The sequence below is a fragment of the Erpetoichthys calabaricus genome, chromosome 11 (assembly GCF_900747795.2).
Source record: "Erpetoichthys calabaricus chromosome 11, fErpCal1.3, whole genome shotgun sequence".
NCBI classification, from domain to species: domain Eukaryota; kingdom Metazoa; phylum Chordata; class Cladistia; order Polypteriformes; family Polypteridae; genus Erpetoichthys; species Erpetoichthys calabaricus.
Window position 1 is genome coordinate 73,687,851 of NC_041404.2, and position 24,573 is coordinate 73,712,423.

At 37.9% G+C, this 24,573-nt stretch overlaps 1 protein-coding gene across 6 annotated transcripts in view; it reads right to left on the reverse strand.

Moving 5' to 3' along the window:
* The window catches only part of si:dkey-151g10.3 (serine/threonine-protein kinase WNK3), a 343,184-nt gene extending 322,674 nt beyond the window's left edge, over positions 1 to 20,510 (reverse strand). For 5 of the 6 annotated variants that reach the window (XM_051933582.1, XM_051933581.1, XM_051933580.1 and 2 more), the window contains exon 1: positions 20,141 to 20,412. The gene's annotated coding sequence lies outside the window, so the exon portion shown is untranslated. The other variant, XM_051933579.1, reaches the window with a different exon arrangement.
* Positions 20,511 to 24,573: the final 4,063 nt, after the last annotated feature.

Sequence of the window (24,573 nt, forward strand, 5' to 3'; positions counted from 1 at the left end):
GTCTTTTCTCCTGCTTGGTTTTGATTTGGGTCAAGCTCAAATACTGTACTCATTTCACATAAGTATGTAAATTCAAACAGTAAAAGTTTATTAAGCCTTATTCCTAAACACTGTGTACTCCTCTTCTACATTATATCACAACTGTCATTGTTTTGTCTGCATATTACATCGTAAGATTGCAATCTAAGGGCACATCCATCAGATGTTGAAGTTTGTCATTATGATTACTACTTACAGGTATGTCAGTCATACTAAAAGAGTTTCTGATCTAGTCTAGTTTAGCAAACTTAATTTCAATGTTGCCGAATTAATTAACTCTTTTGAGTGTGGATGTATGTGCTTTCTCAAAAGGAGCAGCTCCGTCTGCAACAGCAGTAGTAAGATGAATATCATGAATAGCAAAACAGATTACATCTTAAATTTCCTTTACGACAATTTGGCCTTTCACATGAACGTATTTACCTTGCATTTTCACAATGTCTACCTTTACTCCATAGCATAAATAGGAGTTTATTAATTTTGATGAACATACCAGGAAGACGTACAACCCACTTCTGTTTGCTCAAACAGTGTAGAAAACAGTACAAGTATGTTTCAGGCAACCATATACCTCGGTGCAAATTTCTAACAGTCTCATTAGGGATCTGCGATGAGACGGCCTAGGGACATCAATATGAAGCACACATCAATATGAAGCACTACTTGCTCATAATTTGATCCTATATCTTGAGAAAGACTTTGAAACAATTGCTGATTCACAGGTTTGGACTATAAAGGTTTATCAATTTAACTGCATTCTTCAAAACAAACCTTAACTCTGGACTCATTATATTACTCTTGATTCCTGGTGGATAATGCACTGTATTCACTTCATGACAGGTGTTTACTACTTGTGCAGCCTGTACAGCAAATCCACTCCCATCATTATTTCATACATGACTTTACTAGTTCAAATCCATACTTTTTTGTCCTTGAGAAAACTGTCACTTGTAAAATGTAAAATCAACTACCACTTCTACCAAAACCAAGCCTGCTGGGAGATTGAATTCCTTAGTGAAGTAACTAGACTTTTTGACTTTACATGAAGCATTGGCTGACACACTGATGGCATTCTTCAGTTTGTTTGGAATTAAATTCAGAAATATTCCTTTGGAAAAAATTAATCAGTCTTTCTTATGTAGGAGGGGTGTTTGGTGCTCAGGTGTCACTGTAGATGGACTGGCTTCAGTGAAACTGTTAGTTAGCACTTCACTCTGATTTGGTGGGGGGGGGGGGGGGGGCATAATTTTAACAAAAAGGCAATGCTGGACATTAACATCAAACTGTGTTGATGTAATTATACCTTTTACTTCCTTATCACAACCATAATAACTGAAAGAGAAATGTGTAAATTAAATTTAATCCACATCATTCATGTATACTTCCAGGTCCTGCTACCCCATCACATACCCCATGGCGTTTCAGGACCCCAATTTGGAATCTCTAGTTAAAATAATTCAGCTTTTCTAACTGACTGCTGATTGTCTAACCAAAATCTGTAATTAGTGAGTGCAAAAATCCACAATGCCACCAATCTTACCAATTAATGAGTGGGTAACTGTACAATACGGTGTAAAATATCAAAAAGATACAGACAGTGGTCCAGGGACCTTACGTATAAATGGTATGCAGAAAAATGTTGTGTATGCTCATTTCCACACTCGCGTCGAGATATATAAAAACTACACTTGCAGTAAAGCTACATACATTCTCATGCCAGCAATCCCCCCTGCGTACGTATGTTTCTGCTCAGTTTTGTAAACTGGCGGCACCAGTGTCAAAGCAGTGCTACTGATCCTGTGTGGTTTCCTTTTCTTTTTTAGATTCCCATCCAAAATGCAGGCTTTATCTAATACACTGAAATTAAAAGCATATCATTTATAAAATTTAAGGCACCCGACTGTAATCAACCTGTAACAATGTAATGGTGCACGGAATGGCCAAGATATTCCAAATACCACAGCTGCTTTAGTGTTGTTACTCTCAGTGCACCACTCAAGAGTATTTTAACACATTGTATCTAAGTGTGGTATCACAGCTATACAGCAGCTGATCAGAAAGCTCTACGGCAGGTTGTGTTGAGACCGCAAAGGATTATCGAGATACAGCTTCCAAACCTTGAGAACACCTTATTTTCTATAGACTTAGCCTTAGTGGGCAGGGCCACCTGATGCTGCAGCTGAGGGAACAACTCCAGTGCCATTTAAAAACCAGCAGCAAATGAGAGTGTTGCTTTCAAATTGAGTTTATTTTTTGACTTTCTCCTATCTGGCAAACACTTCAGAGCATTTCCTGCCTTGTCTCTTCTCCCCCAGACATCCTCTGCTCCTGTTGGGGGTCCCGCTCCCGAGGTGCCCCTATGAAGAAGATTTTCTATTCTTTTTAACTGAAAGACAGAAGTGTCCCCTCCGACTACACACAGAGCTCGATTCACTCCTGAAAGAGACTTATGTTTGTTTGAAGTGTTTGAATAACGTTTCTGTCTCTATAAACTCCCGAGTATCTGTGCAACTCTGTGACCCAAGCGTGACAGCGTATGTGGATTTCACTTTCACCAAACAACAAATCTTTTAAATTCCCGTGGATAAGCCTCTTCATTGGGAAGAAACACTATTCGATCTCTTTTCGCTGTTCCATTATTTCACCGAGTAATAATTTCCGTTTGTTTGCGCTAATGCAATCTTTACTATCATTTTTTTGAGACTTTCGAATGTTCCTACTTCCATTATCTCTAACCTGCTCTGCAAGAGTATTGTGGCAATGTTTTTGAATTCTTTACGACATTCTACTTTGTCATCTACTCTGTCTTTTTCTTGGCACAATGTCTCGTCTAGCAGGACGTGAAAGTGTCTTTCTGAGAAAGTCACATTTCGTCTCTCTGAACAGGTCTCATCCCATCCCAATATTTTTTTTATGTAACAGAGAGATATTATTGTTATTTTATAGCAAAATAAGTTCATTGAGGATTTGCATATTGAATCTTATTGTACCATACAATAACAATAAAGGATGGATAGATGTATGGAATAATTAAACATGTATTACGAACATTTTGCAGTGTTTTGAAGAATCTGCATTCTAAGCTTACAGATGGTTTGACATTTATTACAGAGCTTATTGTGTGGTGATTGGTTACGTGGAGAAAGAAAAGGAAGGACTGGAATTGGGGGTTAGTACATTTGAAGAGACAGTACTGCTCTAATAAATTATTTCATTGAAGGTAGCGCACATCCCAGCAAGCATCTTGCGGGAAGCAGGAACAATCCCTGGACGGGGCGTCAGCTCATCGTTACCACTACACCAACCTTGCACCCATGTGTAATACATGCCTTAATGCATTTCATCATGAAAATAATATCAAGTATACATCTTAGCATTTAAATTTTCAGGGAGCTGTAATATCATAAATGTAATGTATTCTGTGTGGAGATCAGTGCCTGCGTGCTCCTGTCGGTGTAAGAGAAAGCCTGTTTAAGAAGCACATAATGATTCACACACATAGAACACAAAGCATTTAATGTGCTACTTTAGTTATGATAAGAGAAACTCTAGTAAATTAAACATTGATTTTAAGATGAAGTTTAGGATGTTTTACTTTAATGACAAAATAAACTACAATATCAAGGTGGAAATTTCAAGATTAAAGTTGACATTTCAATCTTTCCCCCCCCCCCCCCACTGTGTCCCTATTTTTACCCTAATACGCTTCCATATGACACTCAGACGGTGGGTTATGACTCGCCTTTTCACAGCGACTTGGATATCGGACCACTTCTTTTTATTTCGGGCACTGTGCGAATTTCTGAACTTGAACTTTCAAGTGTCTCCGCTACTCTGTATTACTTGATCAACTTCCTTTTGTTGCTTATAACACTTCTTAAGCCAACAAATAGTACGTTTTTCCTTGCCTCCACTTTGCATTCGCTAAAATTATTTTTTTGTTCCCATGTGCTTTTGCCATTGTCTTTTACCCAAACGCTGAAAGGAAGAAGATATTTATATTGATTTGCATAAAGGAGTCGGGATGGGATGGAAGGCAGATGCGTTACTTTTCATGCTGACCGGGATTTATGGAGCTGAAGTGTGTGGAAGTTGGCTTACACATGGTTTTGTGCAACTGAAATTTTTGGTGCGTATGCAAATTCCCATTTTTGTCTGAACGCCATGTTTTAGTTTGAATTCTACACACTGCGTTATAGATGAGGCCCAAGATCACCAGTTCAGATCAAGAAAAGTCAGTCAGCATTCAAAAAGATAACACTCAAAAAGTAAAGTGCTTATAATTGACAAAACAGATTTCTGAATGTTGTGTTTAAAACAAAACCACAGCAGCACAAGTAAAACACTTTCTAGGTGCCATATTTCCGACATAAGAGCTTAAACCCACTTAGTCGAATTTTGCGGTGCATGAAACAACACCTATGCTGGCAGCACTGGTTACAAGGCATGAAAGAAATTTTAGAAGGGTTGGAAATCTAGCACAAGGCCCAATCACATACACACTCAAACTTGGTCCAGTTAAGAATCGTTGATTCATGAAACATCTGCAAGTCTGAACATGTGGGGGGAAAAAAACTGGAGTTACCACAGGAAAGCCCAAACGGTCAAAAGGAGAAACTTAATTCTCCACACTAACAACGACAGGGTGCGGGATTTAAACAATTAAGCTAAAAAAGAGGCACCAACTTAATGCTACGTGTTAATACTTTTGAAAATGTAGTTAGTGCTAAGACAGAGCTTTTTAATCAATGTACACTCAAACTAAAAGAGATGGCTCCTTAGCAAGAATACATAAGTGATGTGGTCTAAAGCAGGGATTCTCAAAGTACTTAAAACTGAGGGCCACATTGTCACAGTTAAAGATATGGCAAACCACCTATAGACAACTTATTAGAACTAATTCTGTGCTGAAATGATCAAAGTCTTTTTTCTACATGTACCAATGTGAAATATACTGTAAAATCCACAAGGTGCAGAGAGGTTGAAATAGTGCAATGACACAAGTATTGGGTTACTATATCTGTACAGTTTATTGGAAAACACCTCTTTAACTTAAGTGTCCATACTGCAACTGTTGATACAGCCTCAGAAGACCTAATACAAAAAACAACAAAAACACCATCATGAACAGGATGCCAACAAGCTAGCACTTCTCCTCTTTCGTTCCTATATTGAACTATATTTCATCAAAAAGACCTACAATATCACACAAGCACACTATCTGCTTTTACACCTCTCAGAGCAATTGTTTCACAGGTATGGACACCTCACAGCCGAATTACCAACATTCAAATTTAACGTTACTTGATTCATAACTCCTAAATTTTAATTAGTGTCAGCCAGGAGGATGATGCTATAGTAGGTATACAAAAAAACTAAATACAGCAAAAATGTGCATTAGCGGCCACGGGGAATTAAGTATTTACACTTGCACCTGTAATTCAAGTGCCACACAGTGATAGTTTTGTTGGACTGAAGAAAGACTGTTATTCTGAAGAAATGCTGAAACAAAGAAAGAAAGTGAGGAAGCAATAGCAACACAAAAACAGGAGTGGCGTACAAATAAAAGACGTTATCATCTGCAAGCTGGACCGAGTACTCCAGAGTGCTTGTCCTACAGATGTTCCATGTGGCCCTATCATTGAGGAATTTAAACTAAGTAAAATTACAAGGTCACCCTACAGACCACACGTCATGTGCTCAAAATATACATCTGAAGAACCACTGCTTTATTGTAGGCTGCATTCTTTCAACTCCACCTATAAAGCTTAACCAATGCACAAGTCTCCGACACCATACCAGGGAAGACAGACATTAGTTTTTAAGATAGCAAAAGTACCCTATTATATTTTGAAATAAAGTAAAAGCGACAAATGATCAATGAGAGTAGCAACCAGGATCTAGCTGTGCATGTATAAATTACATACTTTATATTAGCCTACAGTATATGCGATGTGTGTTATATATGCAAGGCACAGAAGGCAGCTGGGTGTTGCTAATATTCTTTACTGACTTTACCAGCTTCTGCACTGCTTTGCAATTCTAAGTCAAGTGGGAGCCATATTGGGATGTTATGCAGTAAGTGTGGATGGACCCCACTTTGAACCTACAGGAGATGAAGAATGCATATCAAGGTATCCAGGCATTTCTCAGACTGGTGAGTCATGTCTACTTTGGGTGGTTATTGAAGGTACTTAAAAATTTAATTAAAATAAAATTTTAAGCTACTGACATTTTTTACAGTACCCCTTCTACCTATAAACAGACTGTGGTGTGTCACCTATTTCCTGCAGTCTAAGACAAGATTCTTGGTTTTGTGAACATTAAAGAGAAGACTTGTGTCTGGCACCATTGTATCAGAAGCCAAATATCTCCCCCTTAAGCCATCTCATCATTGTTGGGGATTAATCTTACCCTGGTCACGTCATCTGAAAATGTACGGATGGAGTTTTACCAGTGTTTGGTCAAACAGTCCTTGATATACAAGGAAAACAAAGGGATTTTACACTCCACTCTGTAGGAAGCCTACATTAGGGACTGCAGTGGAGGAAGTAATAACATTTACAGGGGAAATAGCAGGGGAAACATGCCACATAACTTGCACGTTTACTGGTCTGCCTACACTGCAACTGTAAAGTAGTACAAGAAAGGACACTCTGATTGCTACTATACTGATTTCTACTATGTATTATTACTGTACATCACTTACAGCCAATAAGAAAACAGTCACAGCTAGAGCTGAGCGGTATACCGGTTCATACCGAAAACAGTTTTTTATTTTTGTTATGATATGAATTTTTCTTATACCACTGCACCGGTTTAAATTGCCTAAACGACGTTCGTAACGTGGCGCAGCGGGAAACTGTTCAGGTGGGGACCTTTTTCACTGCTACACCGCTAAACACAGAGGTGTTGCACGGGGGCTCTTTTTCACTGCTACACCACTAAATAGGTGTAGACAGACAGACAGACAGACAGATACTTTATTAATCCCAAAGGGAAATTCACATTGCGGTAGGTATTGCGCGGTGAAAATGGACTGAAGCTGTAGCGGACGATAAAGTTGAACATGATGACACCGAAGAACTTTTGCCGAGAAAAAGGAGTTACGTCCATTGCCTGGAGATGCGTTGGTTTTAAAAGGTCAGATGTGGACCATTATGTTCAAATGTGTAAATAATGTTTCTATACTACTGGATTATACTGCAAGCCAAGTTGTACTTGTTTTATTTGTTTTCAATAGCCTACAGTGTAATGTACCTGGGTACTGTATAATAGTGTGACGACATGTTGACTTTAATCTCATCATAAGCGTCGAGATTAAAGTGGAAATGTCGAGAATAAAGTCGACATGTTGATTTTATTCTTGTACTTTGTCATTAAAGTAGAACATCGTAAACTAAACTTCATCGTAAAATGAATATTTAATTTACTAGATTTTCTCAAACCCCGTCATAAGTTATATAGCACATTAAATGCTTTGTGTTAAGTGTTCCCCAAGCTTCTTAAACTGGCTTCCTCTCTGCACTAAGAGGAGGCACCAGCAGCGATCGCCGCACATAATACATTCACTTCATGATATTCCTACTCTCTGAACATTTAGAATGCTAAGATAAATACTTGATATAATTTTTATGGTGAAATGCATTAAAGCATGTATTAATCATGTGGGGGCACGGCGGCATGGAGGTTGCACTGCTGCCTCGCAGCAAGTTTGTCTCGGGTGTACCCTGCCTTGCATTTGCATGTTTTTCTGGTGGGTTTACTCGGCGTGCTTCAGTTTCCTTTCAAAATCATGTAGGAAGTGGGGTTTTGTTATGCTATATTGACCCTGCTAGTGTATGTTTTGCTCGTATTCATCCTGCGATGTGCTGGCGACTCGTTCAGGGATGGGCACAACCCTGAATGGATGGCATAATTAGACATGTATAACGAAGATATTTTTAAAGTTCTGAACACTCTGTGGGCTAAGTTTATAACTAGCATTAATTTCACAAAGACATTTATCATGTGGCGACTGGTTATGTGGAGAAAGAAAAAAGGAAGGATATGAATTAGGGTTTTGGTACCTCAGATAGAGACAGCACGCGTACAATAAAGAAAGCCCGTTCAGAAGAACATCCATTGAATTCTGTGTTCGTGTCTCCGACCACCAGATCACAAACCCAACATTTACACAATAATTAAGTTAAACCTGTGCGGTACCCATTCATACATCCAGTTTTTTGGAGCCTTGTCACACCTGCCATAAAGTTCTCTACACTGAACATACACCTGGGGACCCCTTACTGCGAGGAAGCAGCACTACCGCCTCACTACCGTGCATGTGTAATACCTGCTTTAATGCATTTCACCATGAAAATTATATCAAGTATTTATCTTAGCATTCTACATTTTCAGAGAGCAGGACTATCATACCGTGAATGTATTCTGTGTGGATATCGCTGTGTCCTCTTAGTGTGGATGAAGTCAGTTTAAGAAGCGTAGTGATTAACAACTGGGTCGGGGAACACTTAACACAAAGCATTTAATGTGCTACACAATTTATGACGGGGTTTGAGAAAATCTAGTAAATTAAACAATGATTTTAGGATGAAGTTTAGTTTACGACATTCTACTTTAATTATAAAGTAAACTATAAGAATAAAGTGGAAATGTCGACTTTAATCTCGACATATAGTTTTTTTTTTCTTTCCTGTGTCCGTATTTTTTTTTCTTCACCGTGGCCTTAATACGATTCTGTAGGGCTATACCACAAATAGCATTATAAATGCAAGTTGCAGTTTTATTATTTATGCATATAGCTTAGCGTGAAGCAAGGTCCATATTAATGCAGTTTGCCTAAATGATGGTTCAGTTGGTAAAGATGTCATCACCAAGATTGCACTTGTTTTATTTTATTTTAATTTAGTGAATACTGTGTAATGCACCTGGGCCTGAAGCCTTGAAGTAATAGTGCAACTATCAGTAATAATACAATTATTTATTTTATTGTTATTATTTATTAGTTTAAATATTATGCAGTTTAATGATGGTAAAGTTGTTTAAAAAGTCACTTTAACGTGTCAGTGGACAGAGATTGTTAACATTAACAGAAAGTGTAATTGTTTTACAAAAATATTTACTATTTATTCCTTTTCTAAGACATGTTCAGTGAAATACAACTTTTGACAAGCACTTCTGGATATTTTACTAAGTCTAAATGCCTCTTTGAATGGTTGAAAATATGTTGTCAAAATTATAGTTTAAGTTTTTGCAAAATTTGTTCAATAAAAAGGTTCTATATTTTAACTGCATCTGTCATGCAATGTGATACCTTCTCTTCATTAGAGCCACCTCCTTGAAAACGTATCACTTTATGGGGCAATGCAAACCTGTATTAAGTAATTGCAGTGGAAAATGTGGTTAACATCCACTCATGCATGGGAAAAAAATACCATCAAATTAGGGGTGGGCGGTATGACCAAAATTCTATATCACGGTATTTTTCTAAATTATCCCGGTTTCACGGTATTCGACGGTATTTTTTTCCTCATGCATGAGTGGGTGTTAACCACATTTTCCACTGCAATTACTGGCTAAGAATAACCTATTCCACTGTCAAGAGTATTGTACATTGTACAAAAAAAAAAACATTTTAATGTGCACACAAGTATTAATACAGTTTTGCATTGCCCCATAAAGTGATAGTTTTCAAGGGGGTGGCACTAATGGAGAAGGTATCACATTGCATGACAGATGCAGTCAAAATATAGAACCTTTTTATTGAACAAATTTTGCAAAAACAAACTATAATTTTGACAACATATTTTCAACCATACAAAGAGGCATTTAGACTTAGTAAAATATCCAGAAGTGCTTGTCAAAAATTGTATTGCACCGAATATGTCTTAGAAAAGGAATAAATAGTAAATATTTTTTGTAAACCACCTACACTTTCTGTTAATGTTAACAATCTCTGTCCACTGACACGTTAAAGTGACTTTTTAAACAACTTTATCATCATTAAACTGCATAATATTTAAACTAATAAATAATAACAATAAAATAAATAATAGTATTATTACTGATAGTTGCACTATTACTTCAAGACTTCAAGCCCAGGTGCATTACACAGTATTCACCAAATTAAAATAAAATACAACAAGTGCAACTTGGTGATGACTTCTTTACCAACTGAACCATCATGTAGGCAAACTGCATTAATATGGACCTTACTTCAAGCTAAGCTATACTGGGAAGAAAAAACAAACTATATGTCGAGAACAAAGTCAACATTTCCACTTTATTCTCATAGTTTACTTCATAATTAAAGTAGAATGTCGGAAACTAAACTTCTTCCTAAAGTCAATGTTTAATCAATTACTTAGTTTACCCCGTCATAAATTAATGCAGCACATTAAATGCTTTGTGTTACGTTCCCCGACCCAGTGGTTAATCACTACGCTTCTTAAACTGACTTCCTCCGCACTAAGAGAAGACAGCGATCATCATACAGAATCCATTCACTTCATGATATTCCTGCTTTCTGAAAATTTAGAATGCTAAGATAAATACTTGATATCATTTTCATGATGAAATGCATTAAAGCAGGTATTACACATGCACGGTAGTGAGGCGGTAGTGCTGCTCCCTCGCAGTAAGGGGTCCTCAGGTGTATGTTCAGTGTAGAGAACTTTATGGCAGGTGTGACGAGGCTCCAAAAAACTGGATGTATGAATAGCTATTGCACAGGTTTAACTTAAATATTGTGTAAATGTTGGGTTTGTGATCTGCTGGTCGGAGACACGAACACAGAATTCAATGCATGTTCTTATGAGCGGGCTATCTTTATTGCATGCATGCTGTCTCTATCTGACGTAGGCTACCAAAACCCCAGTTCCTATCCTTCCTTTTTCTTTCACCACATAACCAATCACCATACGATAAACGTCTTTGTGAAATTAAAACTAGTTATAAACTTAGCCCACGGAGTGTTCAGAACTTTAAAAATATCTTCGTTATACATGTAGAGAAAAGCCAAGCAAAATGACACCTTTTATTGGCTAACTAAAGAGATTACAATATGCAAGCTTTCGAGGCAACTCAGGCCCCTTCTTCAGGCAAGATGTAATTCGTTATACATGTTTAATTATGCCATCCATTCAGAGTTGCGCCCTTCTCTGAACGAATCACTTAACACAAAGCATTTAATGTGCTATATAATTTATGACGGGGTTTGAGAAAATCTAGTAAATTAAATATTCATTTTATGATGAAGTTCAGTTTACGATGTTCTACTTTAATGACAAATTACGAGAATAAAGTCAACATGTCGACTTTATTCTCGTCATAAGCGTCAAGATTAAAGTGGAAATGTCGAGAATAAAGTCAAAATGTCGTCACACTATTACACAGTACCCAGGCACATTACACTGTATTGAAAACAAATAAAACAAGTAAAACTTGGCTTGCAGTATTATCCAGTAGTATAGAAACAGTATTTACACATCTGACCTTTTAAAACTAAAGCATCTCCAGGCGACAGACGTGACTGCTTTTTTTCGGCTCTCTGTCCATTTTCGCCACGCGGCATACCTATGCTACCGCCCACTATTTGGTGGTGTAGAAGTGAAAAAGAGCCCTAGTGCAACAAATCTATGTTTAGCAGTGTAGCAGTGAAAAAGGTCCCCACTAGAACAGTTTCCCGCTGCGCCACGTTCCGAACGTCGTTTAGGCAATTTAAACCGGTGTTGCGGTATAAGAAAAATCCATATCATAAAAAACGGTTTTCGGTATGAACCGGTATACCACCCAGCACTACGTCAAATACCGTGAAACCGGGATAATTTAGAAAAATACCGTGATATAGAATTTTGGTCATACCGCCCATCCCTAGTCACAGCAACAGTATAATTTATCTATATCAATAACAGAGCTTAGCACCCGAGTCATGAAAGAAGCCAGAGTCAATCATGGAATTGGACAGGATAGATAATTGCTTGTAGATAAGCACTAGGAGGTGCTTCACCTCTGCTAAACCTTATAGGCATGTGCTCAACTCCCTAAGTGATCGAGGGGGTTCTGGATCGCAACCCCCGCGATCGAGGAGGTATTACTGTACATGGAAACCAATTAACTAATTTCCACTTTCAACACAATCATTCCAGCAGTTGGTGAGGAAACTCTCTTTTGGGCATTGACACTCCACTGTGTAATTGGATTCTAGACTTTTTGATAGAGGCACCACACGTGGGCCGCACTAGCAGCAGAACATCAAACACCATCAGGCTCAGCACAGGCACCCATGATTGCACCAGCAAGTCTGAGTTCAATGTCATTGTCAAGTTTTTGGATGATACAACCATAGTGGCCCCGATCAACAACAATGACGACACATCCTACAGAGGGAAGGTTGAACATCTGGGGCCTCATGTGTAACGCCGTGCGTAGAACTCACACTATAACATGACATAAGCACAAAATTCCTGCATCTGGATTTTTCTGTGCGTACGGAAACTTTCACGTTCTTCCACTACATAAATCCAGATCAGCGTGAAAAGTAACGCACGTGCACGTGCCTTCTGTCCCGCCCCAACTCCTCCCAGAATTATACCTCTTTGAATATGCAAATCAATATAAATAGCCTTCTATGAAGAGACAATGGGAAAAGCACGGGGGAAAGAATTTCAGCGAATACCAAGTGGAGGCAAAGGAAAAACGTACCATTTGTTGGTTTAAACAGTGGTATAAATCAACAAAAGAAAGTTGATCGAGTGACATAGTATCGGAGAAACTCGAAAGCTCAAGTTCACAAAGTCGCACAGTGCCCGAAATAAAAAAGAACTTGTCACATATCAAAGTCGGCGTGAAAAGGCAACTCGTAGCGGACCGTCTGAGTGTCATATGAAAGCTTATTAGGGTACAGAGAAAAAAAAATAGGCACACAGTGGGGAAAAAAGCACGAAATGTCAACTTTAATCTCAAGATTTCCACTTTAATCACGTAGTTTATTTTGTCATTAAAGTAGAACATCATAAACTTCATCTTAAAATCGTTTATTTTACTAGTTTCTCAAGTAGCACGTTAAATGCTTTGTTCCGTGTTTGATCTTGTATGTGCTCTGTGTGTGTGAATCACTACGTGCTTCCGTTCTTTCTCTTTCTCGGACAGGACACATAATCCATTACATTCGTGATATTACAGCTCTCTGAATAATTAAAACACTGAGATGTATATGTGATATCTTTTTCATGATGATAGGAATGAAGGCATGTTATTAAACATGGGAACACGTACTGTGCATCTTATCAGCAGTAAAAACTCAGCGCTGGTTGCCACACATTTATTGGGCACTCTCAGTTTTTCTCCATTCAAACTATGCAACAGGTCAGGGGCAGTACACTGCTGTGCATCATCATATGGAGCACCTTGCAGTCATGTCCAAAAACATAGACATAAAGGGAAGAGCCAAACACATTGTTCAGCAAATGGAAAGCCTGTCTTTCGTTGCCTTTTGTCACTTTTTAAATGACCTTTTTTCAGAGGTCTCAAAGCTGAGCCTTACACTTCAAAAAATTCTCATATACTTCCTCAGGCAGTTGCTGCAATTGTGGGCTGTGTGGTAACAATTAAAGGATTGAAGGAAAATGCTTTGAGAGAAGGGAAGCTGCAGGAATTCTTACAGCACATAGGTTCTCAGCCTGAAGGTTCAGTGCAACAGGAAGGGCCATCAATAAGCAGGACTGAGAGGGCTGCAAGTAGCCACACAGTCATAACCTTCCAAAATGTTAAATTGAAAGGCCCCCAAAATCAGGCCACATTCAGAAGTGATCTAAAGGCCGCAATTGAAAAAACAGTTCACATTACTGTTAAAGAATTGGAGATCAGGTTTACAAACATGATGTCAGGTGGACATTCAAAGGGATCAGAAATCATCAAGTCATTTTCAGTGTTTTGTCATGATGCATGGCCAGAGGACATTGATAGCTATAGCAAGTGTGAGATAGACACACTTGTTAAATGGTAGCTCTTATCAAACAATGGCTGTGATGTCACAGCTGTGCAGAAGGAAAGACTAATGTTGAAAATATTAGTTAAGGGTCAGTTTATGGATAAGACTTACGGTGACCTATGAACAGTGATGCTGAGCAAGGAGCCATTCTGTACAGATTTTAAAAATCTGCTTCACTTAGTCGAAATAATGCTGGTGCTTCCGATATCTGCAGCTCAGTGCGAGTGAGGATTTTCAGCACAAAACAGAATAAAATCAAAAGTGCGCAACTCCCTAAGTGTAGAAACACTGGAAGATTTGGTAAGGATCAGTACAGAGGGCCCTACACTTGAACTTTTTGACCCAGAGCCCAGTGTAAAGCACTGGTTGTCAGCCAGCAAAAAAAAAAAGCGCAGACCAAAGTATACTGGCTGGCCTAATGATGCTGACATTGTAATGGTTAGTGACAGTGAACTTGAAGAGTAATTAAATTCTTTATATTTGTACACTCATTGCGAAATGATTATTTCAGAAATGATTGTTTATAATGTTTGTTATTGTGTTAATTCTTGTGTTATTATGTGTAAGACATTTTCAGTGTTTGTATTTGTAGTGTTCCTTACACATGTTGTGTATAAGACTCTGGACTTGAAGAATTGCTTATTAGTAAACATTTGCACTGTTCACATTTATGTGTCATTTATTCTTCTGTTATTATTATCTATAAGACCTTGCAGAGGACACTAGTAGGCAGGTCAAATAGCTCAGATAGGAGAAAGGAAAGGCAGTGTGAGGTAGACCGAAGAAACAAATAAACAATACAAGTAAATATTATTTGTTTATTTCATATTTGGCATGCAGTAGAGATTATGGCTCCCAAAAAAAAGCATTTGGCTCCTAAATATTTTGGGTTTAGGAGCCAATGGCTCCCAAATTTTTTTTTCTGTCTGGAGCCCTGTAAGAGCAAAATTCTGCAGCGCATAGTGAGGACAGCTGAGAGGATCATAGGGTTCTCGCTTTCCGCAATCCAGGACATGTTCTCTGTGCAGGGCCTCTGCCATTGTGAAAGACGCCTTTCTTAAATTCTGATGATAATTTTTTTTTTTTATTATTATATTTTTTTATATATATAAAGCTCCCCAGGGTATCCATTATCTACACTACACACTTAACTCACACTTCACCAATATGCAAATGAAATGTTAACACGGAATGCAATCAAGCTGAATAACACAATACCACTACATGCAGTGTGGTAAATTAATTTTTTTTCTAAGTTTTAAAAAATAATGTGATAATGTGTTTACCTTAGAGTCTTGGTCAGGTTTTCGGATTAAAATAGTAAATCAGAAAGACATAACATTCTCAAGTACTTTTAATCCAAATGTTGCAGGGTGCCAGGTCCTAACTCAGCAGAACCAAATACAGGAAATAGTCTTGGGGAAATAGTCTTGGACAGGACACTAAAGGCCTCATTTATAAAACAGGCAGAACGAAAATATGTGCAATGCAAAACATAAATAAATAGTTTGATTTATAAAACCTTAGCCTACGCATATTTCTATGCAATTTGCCCATTATAAATCACAATTGCATTGCTCTGCAACGAAGAACGCAAGGTCATGAGGAGTCATGCGCATTCTAGAGTTCTAAGATAGGTATAAGGTGCCAGCATCTGAGCAGGTAACTGGTATTACCTGGCACATATAAAGACATGATTGCTGTTACAATGAATAACAGGCCATATAAAAATCTGAAGGTTCAGAGTTACCTTACCAATAAGTCAGCCACCACATCTGTCAAAGCTAGTTTGCCTCAAATGAATCAAGGGTAGACACAGACCACTGAGCCACTACTTTGTTGGTCTAATCTTGGCATCACAGATGACTTGTGTGTTAATGGAATGCTACTGCTCAGGGTTAACAAAAACAGCTCCATTCTTGCCAAATGTGCAGTAAAGTGTACCGAATACAAACACCACACACCGCTGAAAATTGCCTTTTTATGTTGACAAAAGCGCGTTATGTTTTTATGTACAGTATGTGTACCCACACTGTAAAAAAACTGGATGTAGCACTCCACTAGTCAATTAATGGCTTCCAGCACTGTGGGCATGACATAGTGAAGCTTGGCTGAGATATTCATGACCCGTCAGTCAGTTTCCTGAAAAGTAACAACAGGTAGTGTATATAAACTGATGAAAAACAGAAAAAGTTCCTCACTGTGAATATGCAGCACTCTCCCTCTTAAACAGCAACTAAAATACAGTCTGAATATCATATTAATTCACTTTTGAGGTGTAATAATTGTCCTGTCAATATTATAATAACCATTTGATGATATGTATTATGCACGCAAGTCATCATTTAGCTGGTTTGGGTGTCGTCACTTCTCAGTTTCTCCATTAAGCATGTGCCAGAGCTCCTGTAAATATGCATGTTACCCCATCAACTTTTCTTTTATAAATCCCAAAAGTTTGCTTAAACACATTGAGCTGCTTTTTGTGTGTACAGAAACTTTACAAATGAGGCCCGTGGTCATCATAGAATCCAGTTACAAATACAGGACATCCATACTTAAAAATCAAAGAAAGTTAACACTAGAATTACCAGAGCCAACGAAAAAACTCATAAATCTGGCCCCCCTTACAATTCTGGGTAGCTCACTCCCAGATAATCAATCAAGGCAGGAACTGGGAGAACTTCTTGCCCGTTCCGAGGCAGTGGGGGATGGTATAGCAGGCTGCTTGCTGCTTGGGCTTATCGACACATTTTGAAGACAAAGACGCTGATGTAGAGGTGCGAAGGGATTTAAGGTGGGCTGGATTTACGAGTTTTTTCGTAGGCTCTGGTAATTCTAATGTTAATTTGCAACTGCAATTCGCCAAACATGAAGGCATAAGGGGGATGTTAGTACTAAACCAGAGTAACCAGAGGAAATCCCACAAAGGCACATGTACAATGGACAAACCCCACCAAAGCAACAATGAGAAATGGGATTTGAACCCTGAATATTTGATCTTTCATTCAGCAGCACTAACCACTGTGTTATTGTGCTTCCCCAAAATCAAAAAGAAAGGCATTAAAACAAAGCTGAAAGATCATTCAAAGGAATCCACTCCGCTGGGCCCTTGAGCAACGACCCTTAATCTGCAATTGCTTCATTCAGGGTATGACATTAATCTGCATCCAGCCCTGCAAGTAGGTCCTCCAATTTACAGGGAAAACTTGGGGATTGGTGGCAGGCTTGGCATTCCAGCCACCGTAAAAAAAACTCACACTGTTAAAGTGTGGTGCTGAGGTATCACCTGCTATACTCGGGTCCCAAAACAGGTGGTTCGTTGTGTGGTGGGTGCAGCAACGTTCTATCAGTGCATGCTCCAAACCCCTCTCTCTCTCTCTCTCTCTCTCTCTCTCTCTCTCAAGAAGAGTGACAGCTTTTGTAAAGGAAACCAATTAGACACCAGAAATCAACTTATAAAATACAAAGGAATGAGTGCCTGACAGTAGTGTAACCTGCATCTGCCAATTAATCAGTCAAATATATTGTAAATGATTGGCCTGCGTTTAAAAGTGGTAATAGTCCATCTCAAACAATGAATCATCCTAAAGCCAATCTTGGATTTCAGCAAAACAGGGGAGTAAAGTAGAAAAATGTCTTATTTTCAGACAGAGCTAAGACTAAGCTTTTCCTTTTTTTTTTTTTTCTTTCTATGTTGCAAAGTACTATATGTGGTACAAACATAACACTGCCCCAGTCCCTGGAAAAGTATGCATGTAGCCAAGCATAGTAGAAGCCTCTCATTAGTACAAATTGGACAATTTGCTAGAAATTTAAAGGAATTCTTGCAGAGAATGAAATCAGAAAATGTTGCATGGGGAACTTTGTTCAGTCCGCTAAAAATTAGAAGCTTGGAAGAGAACTCATGTTTCCAAAGATCACTGATCTCAAAACAGAGGGACAAAACAAAATTGAGTTTCTCAGAAATAGTGAATTTTCTCAAGTAGACTGGTCCAAGTCCCAACCCTAGCTTGAGCACAAATTTGTGTCCCAATTTAAACATGCCATACATAATCATCACTTGACTGTATCCTGATACTCAGCAAGATGAACTTTTCAACAACCAAATGATTCAATAAATCAGGCAATGCTTCCCCAATTCTATTCCATCCACTGTTTATATTTCTTTTCATACTGCAACATCAAGGTTTTCATTGACAGGAATAGAACTTGATTGGTTTGTTGCTGGTTGTCATACCCCCATTAATGTCAAGGTTAACTACAATACCCTACCTCCTGTGGACACATCCAACATTCCCTAACATGCCAGGTTCAAATCTTCTTAAATATATAGTTTAAGTTATCGGCTCTCAAGACTGAAAACACACCCACAGAAATGAAATAACTGACAACTGCCAATAACAATGACAGTTTCTGACCTTTCAGTCTCAAGGAGAAGAGCAGGTGTCCTTAAAAGAAACCGTTCACTGTGTATCCAAAAGCATTTTTTAAATAAACATTTACTAGAAGAAATTTAAAAGAAACACCATAACATTTACAAATTGTAACATTTTAATCTAACATAATAAATAGTTAACGTGTAGTGCCTCCAGAAGCTGCAAACCTGTATTTATCTGCCATGCAACATTTACATAAAATTAAAATTACACATGACATATTTACATTTGTATTTAAAAAAATGATACTGCACAAGTTGCCCATAACAAAGGGTTTTCATTAGTGTGTTTTTTTCCTTTCTTCTTCATTGTCAACAGAGGAACCATATGTTGGATATTAAAAGCTTATAAAAAAAAACTGGTAAATAAACAACATTTGGAACGTTGCGAGGCAGTAATACACTGGTAATGCTGGCCAAATGTGCAAAACGTCTGTTAAATTATATACCGATATCTTTAAGTTAAATGGCACAAACCTCCTGTTGCTGCCAAAAGATCATAAGTGCTGTAGTTTTATATTAACTTTAAAAATCCTTTAAATCTGCATAGAACTTAACAAGCTAGGGAAAATTTAAAGACGGAGTATCTCCACAGATCTTCATGATATTTAAATTTATAATAACCGAGTTCTATTTAAGCAAGATATCCATTAGCTTCTAAAATACTAACAAAATATTCACTTCATGATCAAAGTCTGAGAAATAAAAACATGTTCTTCCACTTCAGAAAAAACTGTAATACAAACAAAAGATAACCAGTCACCTCTCAATGTTTGAAGTGTCATTATAGTTACCAAGAAGACTTGCAACGATTTTAATGCTAGGCAAATCTGGGAAATTCGGGGGAAAAAAATCATAAAATTTCCCATTAACAATTGAAAAATGGTGTCAGATTTTCGTTTATCTCACTGAGACAAACCTCAGAAGCTGCAGAACTTACCACCCCCGCTCTCTCCTTTACTCGCACTCCTCGGCGGTAACCTCGCCAATCATCAGTTTCTTTAAACCAACATCAAGCACTTCCGGGTGGAATATACATATTCTAAAATAAAATAGGACTAGAATACAAGTGTACGCTTTATCGATTAGGCAAAATTTGTCATAAGAAGCACGATTAAAGCAAAGAAACGCGGATCATCTGTAGGGATGTACATGGAGACAAAAAAAATCAGCTCGATTGCCAAGTCCAGCGCACACGAAAGCAAAATAAAATAAGACGAAATCAGGTCCATAAACGAGCTTGCATATTGCAACAACGCGGTTTCCTCATTGCAAGTCGAATTACAACGTTGTATGAATGCTCCATTTCGAGCCAACAGCGCAGGTGAACGTTTGCAAATGACAGTACAAAACACTCCATTATTAATTCGCTTTTTACTCGAAAGCGGCAATGCAGCAAGGGAAGGCGACGACTACCCGATTTCGGTTCAGCGCAGAATTTTATTAAATGTGTGTAAACATTTAAAAATAACCACGCTGAACACGTATGGTCTACATCAAAAAGATGGAAATTCCCAGAACATTATTTTTAAAATACCCCCCCCCCCCTTTTTTTTTTGATTTTCTATAACAACGAAGATAACCACAGACAATTAAGCTAGGCTATATCTTTTGCGAAAAATAAATTCAAATTGCAGTCTTTCATTGTGGTATTTAGAAAATAAGACATTTACCTTAATGTTACATTATTTCACAGCGGCCATTTTCGGGTATTGTAGTACAAACGGTCCACTTATCTTTATTATTAGCAATGAAATACGCATACTTGATAAATCACCAAATGCCGTCTTCCATCGGGTAAGTGACTCCAGACGGATATATGATATTCTGATTCTTTTCACTACGACTTAGTTACTGAATGTATTCGTTCTCTTTTTATTACATTATAATCCTCTCTCCACCTCGTCTTTCTCGCACTTTGTCGTCTAAAAAGAACATAACAGCATCTCACCCCTCGAGCTCCGGCTCCGGCTCTTTAACATAACACGTCACTCCGGCGGCCGCGCGCTCGCTTCTTTCGCGCGCGAGTTGCTGCGACGCGGCTGACAGACGGCTCCCCTCCTGACGTCGCGCGGCACTTGCTGGCAAAGACAGCGCGTAAAGTCTGTCATTATTTGATAGAGCTAGGAAAGTACCGCCGTGCTTGTGGCCATGACGGGCCCCTTTTTAACATCAATTTTCAGTAGGAATTTAGCACTGATTTGTTCCTTTTGTTTTTAATAATCCCTCTGCACCATTTAATAATACGCCCAACATCAGAATGTCCCGCGTGGCCTGCAAAAGTAGGATACCTTACTAAGGCATATCGAGGAAGCAAGGCAGATAATGGCTATATTGAACTATTCCCGCAAGCTAAAACACATTTGCATTGTAGGCTACTTATTACGTGAAAAAAAATTCAGTAACATTTCAGATCCGTACTGTTGCAAACATTCTTAACTTACCAGTACTTGAGGTGTTGCTCACTAATGAAAGGCACTACATAAAGGTGATATACTGTACATCTCCTGCGCTGATCTGGTTAAGTTGGTTTCATAACGGCATTTTAAGCGAAGAGTCCAATGACCTGCAATTAGAATAAAGGTGAGTGCTTTGCTTGAGTATGCCACATTTTTAGCCGATGTTGTGGTTTAATGACTGAATTTCAATAAAGCAGGACAAGATCGGTAGTTCAGTGTACACCGCTGATTCGCTGTGGTATGCCTGGCATATTTGTTGTAAAAAGTACATGTAAGCAATGGACGAGTATTTGTAAAAGTGCATTTTCTTAGCATTCCCTATTGAAAGGTTCCTTTTTTTTCAAATAGGAATCAAACCACAAGCAACTCTGCATTCATTCTGAGATCCAATTTTTTGTCTCTTTGCAGTTTTGTCTCACAAAGGATCGTGTAAAACAGAAACTAGCCTAGGATGGAATGCCTGGCCATTACAGTGAACACTTCTACACCTAGATTCCATTTAGCATCTGGCTTAAATTTATTGTGACATATATTATTATGATAGAGTACGGAGAATTTCTTGCTTTCCCATCCAACCAACACGTTACCACTACACCTAATCATGTGAGGAATAAAAGAAAAGGTTTACATTTTTGCTGCATGTACACACACATAATAGTGTTTGTACTGTTCTGATAATGTAATAATTGTAATAATTAAACCTTTTTTTTTACTGTTTTTGTGAGACAACTTTTGGATGTATGTTGCTGCTAGATCATGCACATTTCCTATCATTATCTATCTATCTATCTATCTATCTATCTATCTATCTATCTATCTATCTATCTATCTATCTATCTATCTATTTCCCCTCAATGATAAATAAAGGTATATCTATCTATCTATCTATCTATCTATCTATCTATCTATCTATCTATCTATCTATCTATCTATCTATTTCCCCTCAATGATAAATAAAGGTATATCTATCTATCTATCTATCTATCTATCTATCTATCTATCTATCTATCTATCTATCTATCTATCTATCTATCTATCTATTGATATGACTTAATATTTTAAAACTAAACAAATGAGTTATCCTACTTTGTTAAGGTGAGAATGTTGAAATACAGACAAGGAAAAAGTAATTACCAGTTATACATGGCCTAACTGTATTAACTCTTAAACATTTAGCAAATAAATATTTTTAGCCCTGGCAAGCTTTTTCCTTGTAGTGTATTGAGACCATGGTAGCTGGGGGCCATGACAAAAAGGGTGAGGCAAATACTTGATTAAGAAAAAAGCTATATCTAATTGGCAGGAATTCAGCCTAGATTTCTTGGATGAAATGCAAGTGTGCTAAACATCACACAACCATCACAGCCTGTATGAATTGTTGCTGTGTCCATAGATCACACTATACTATTACATTCCACTCACTCCAGTCCAGAGCTGCTCCCTAAGAAAAGTCCAGGTTAAAAGATAACAACAACAACATTTATTTATATAGCACATTTTCATACAAAAAAGTAGCTCAAAGTGCTTTACATAATGAAGAAAAGAAAAATAAAAGACAAAATAAATTAAAATTAGACAACATTAGTTAACATAGAAAAAGAGCAAGGTCCGATGGCCAGGGGGGACAGAAAAAATAAAAAAAAAAAACTCCAGACGGCTGGAGAAATAAAATCTGCAGGGGTTCCAGGCCACGAGACCGCCCAGTCCCCTCTGGGCATTCTACCTAACATAAATGAAATAGTCCTCTTTGTATTTAGGGTTCTCACGGAAGGACTTGATGATGATGGTCATGCAGACTTCTGGCTTTTAATCCATCACTGTTGGAACATCACAGTGCTTTGAGTAGATGGTGGTGGTGCCACCACCACAAGGACACCGGAAAAGGAAACAGAAGAGAGAGTAAGGGTTAGTACAGATTTTAGAGCCACCATGAATAGTTATTATAATGAATTGGATATACAGAAGTATCAGGATTAAATTACAGTGAAGTTATGAGAAGGCCATGTTAAAATAATGTGTTTTCAGCAGTTTTTTGAAGTGCTCCACTGTATTAGCCTGGCGAATTCCTATTGGCAGGCTATTCCAGATTTTAGGTGCATAACAGCAGAAGGCCGCCTCACCACTTCTTTTAAGTTTTGCTCTTGGAATTCTGAGGAGAAACTCATTTGAGGATCTGAGGTTACGATTTGGAATATAAGATGTCAGAAATTCCGATATATAAGATGGGGCGAGATTATTTAAGGCTTTACAAACCATAAGCAGAATTTTAAAGTCAATCCTGAATGACACAGGTAACCAGTGTAGTGACATCGGATTTTCTTTTCCTGGTTAGGATTCTAGTAGCTGCATTCTGCACTAGTTGCAAAAGATTTATGTCTTTTTTGGGTATTCCTGAGAGGATTGCATAACAGTAATCTAGTCGACTGAAAACAAACGCGTGAACTAATTTCTCAGCATCTTTCAATGATATAAGAGGTCTAACTTTTGCTATGTTTCTTAAATGAAAAAATGCTGTCCTAGTGATCTGATTAATATGTGATTTAAAATTCAGATTACAGTCAACAGTTACCCCTAAGCTTTTTACCTCCGTCTTGACTTTTAATCCTAATGTATCCAGTTTATTTCTAATAGCCTCATTGTATCCATTATTGTCAATCACTACCATTTCAGTTTTCTCTTTATTTAGTTTGAGAAAGTTACTATTCATCCATTCTGAAATACAAGTCAGACATTGTGTTATTGAATCAAGAGAATTGGGGTCATCAGGTGCTATTGATAAATACAGCTGTGTGTCATCAGCATAGCTCTGGTAACTCACGTTGTGCCCTGAGATAATCTGACCTAACGGAAGCATGTAGATTGAGAAAAGCAGCTGACCCAGCATAGAGCCTTGTGGAACACCATATACTGTAGGATATCATGTGTCTTTGAGTTGTAATTACCACAACTAACAAAGAATTTTCTCCCTGCTAGGTAGGATTCAAACCAATTTAAGACACTGCCAGAGAGGCCCACCCATTGACTAAGGCGATTTCTAAGAATATTATGATCAATGGTGTCAAATGCGGCACTCAGATCTAAGAGGATGAGAACAGATAAATGGCCTCTGTCTGCATTTACCCGCGAGTCATTTACTACTTTAACGAGTGCAGTTTCTGTGCTGTGATTTGTTCTAAAACCTGACTGAAATTTATCAAGAATAGTATGTTTATTGAGGTGGTCATTTAACTGCATAATGACTGCCTTCTCTAGAATTTTACTTAAGAAAGGCAGGTTAGAGATGGGTCTAAAATTTTCAAGAGGAGAGGGGTCAAAATTATTTTTCTTAAGTAGGGGTTTAACTACAGCTGTCTTAAGACAGTCTGGGAAGACCTCCGTATCTAATGACAAATTTACTATGTCAAGAATATTATCGATTAGCACGCCCGATACTTCTTTGAAAAAATTTGTTGGTATTGGGTCAAGGACGCAGGTGGAGGGTTTCAGTTGAGAAATTATTTTATGCAAATCAGGTAAATCTATCCTAGTGAAAGAGTTTAATTTGTTTATAACGGAATACTGGGGTTTAGGAGGATCCTTAGTGTTGGGGAGATATACTATGTTATTTCTAATATCATTAATTTTTTGATTGAAAAATACAGCAATAA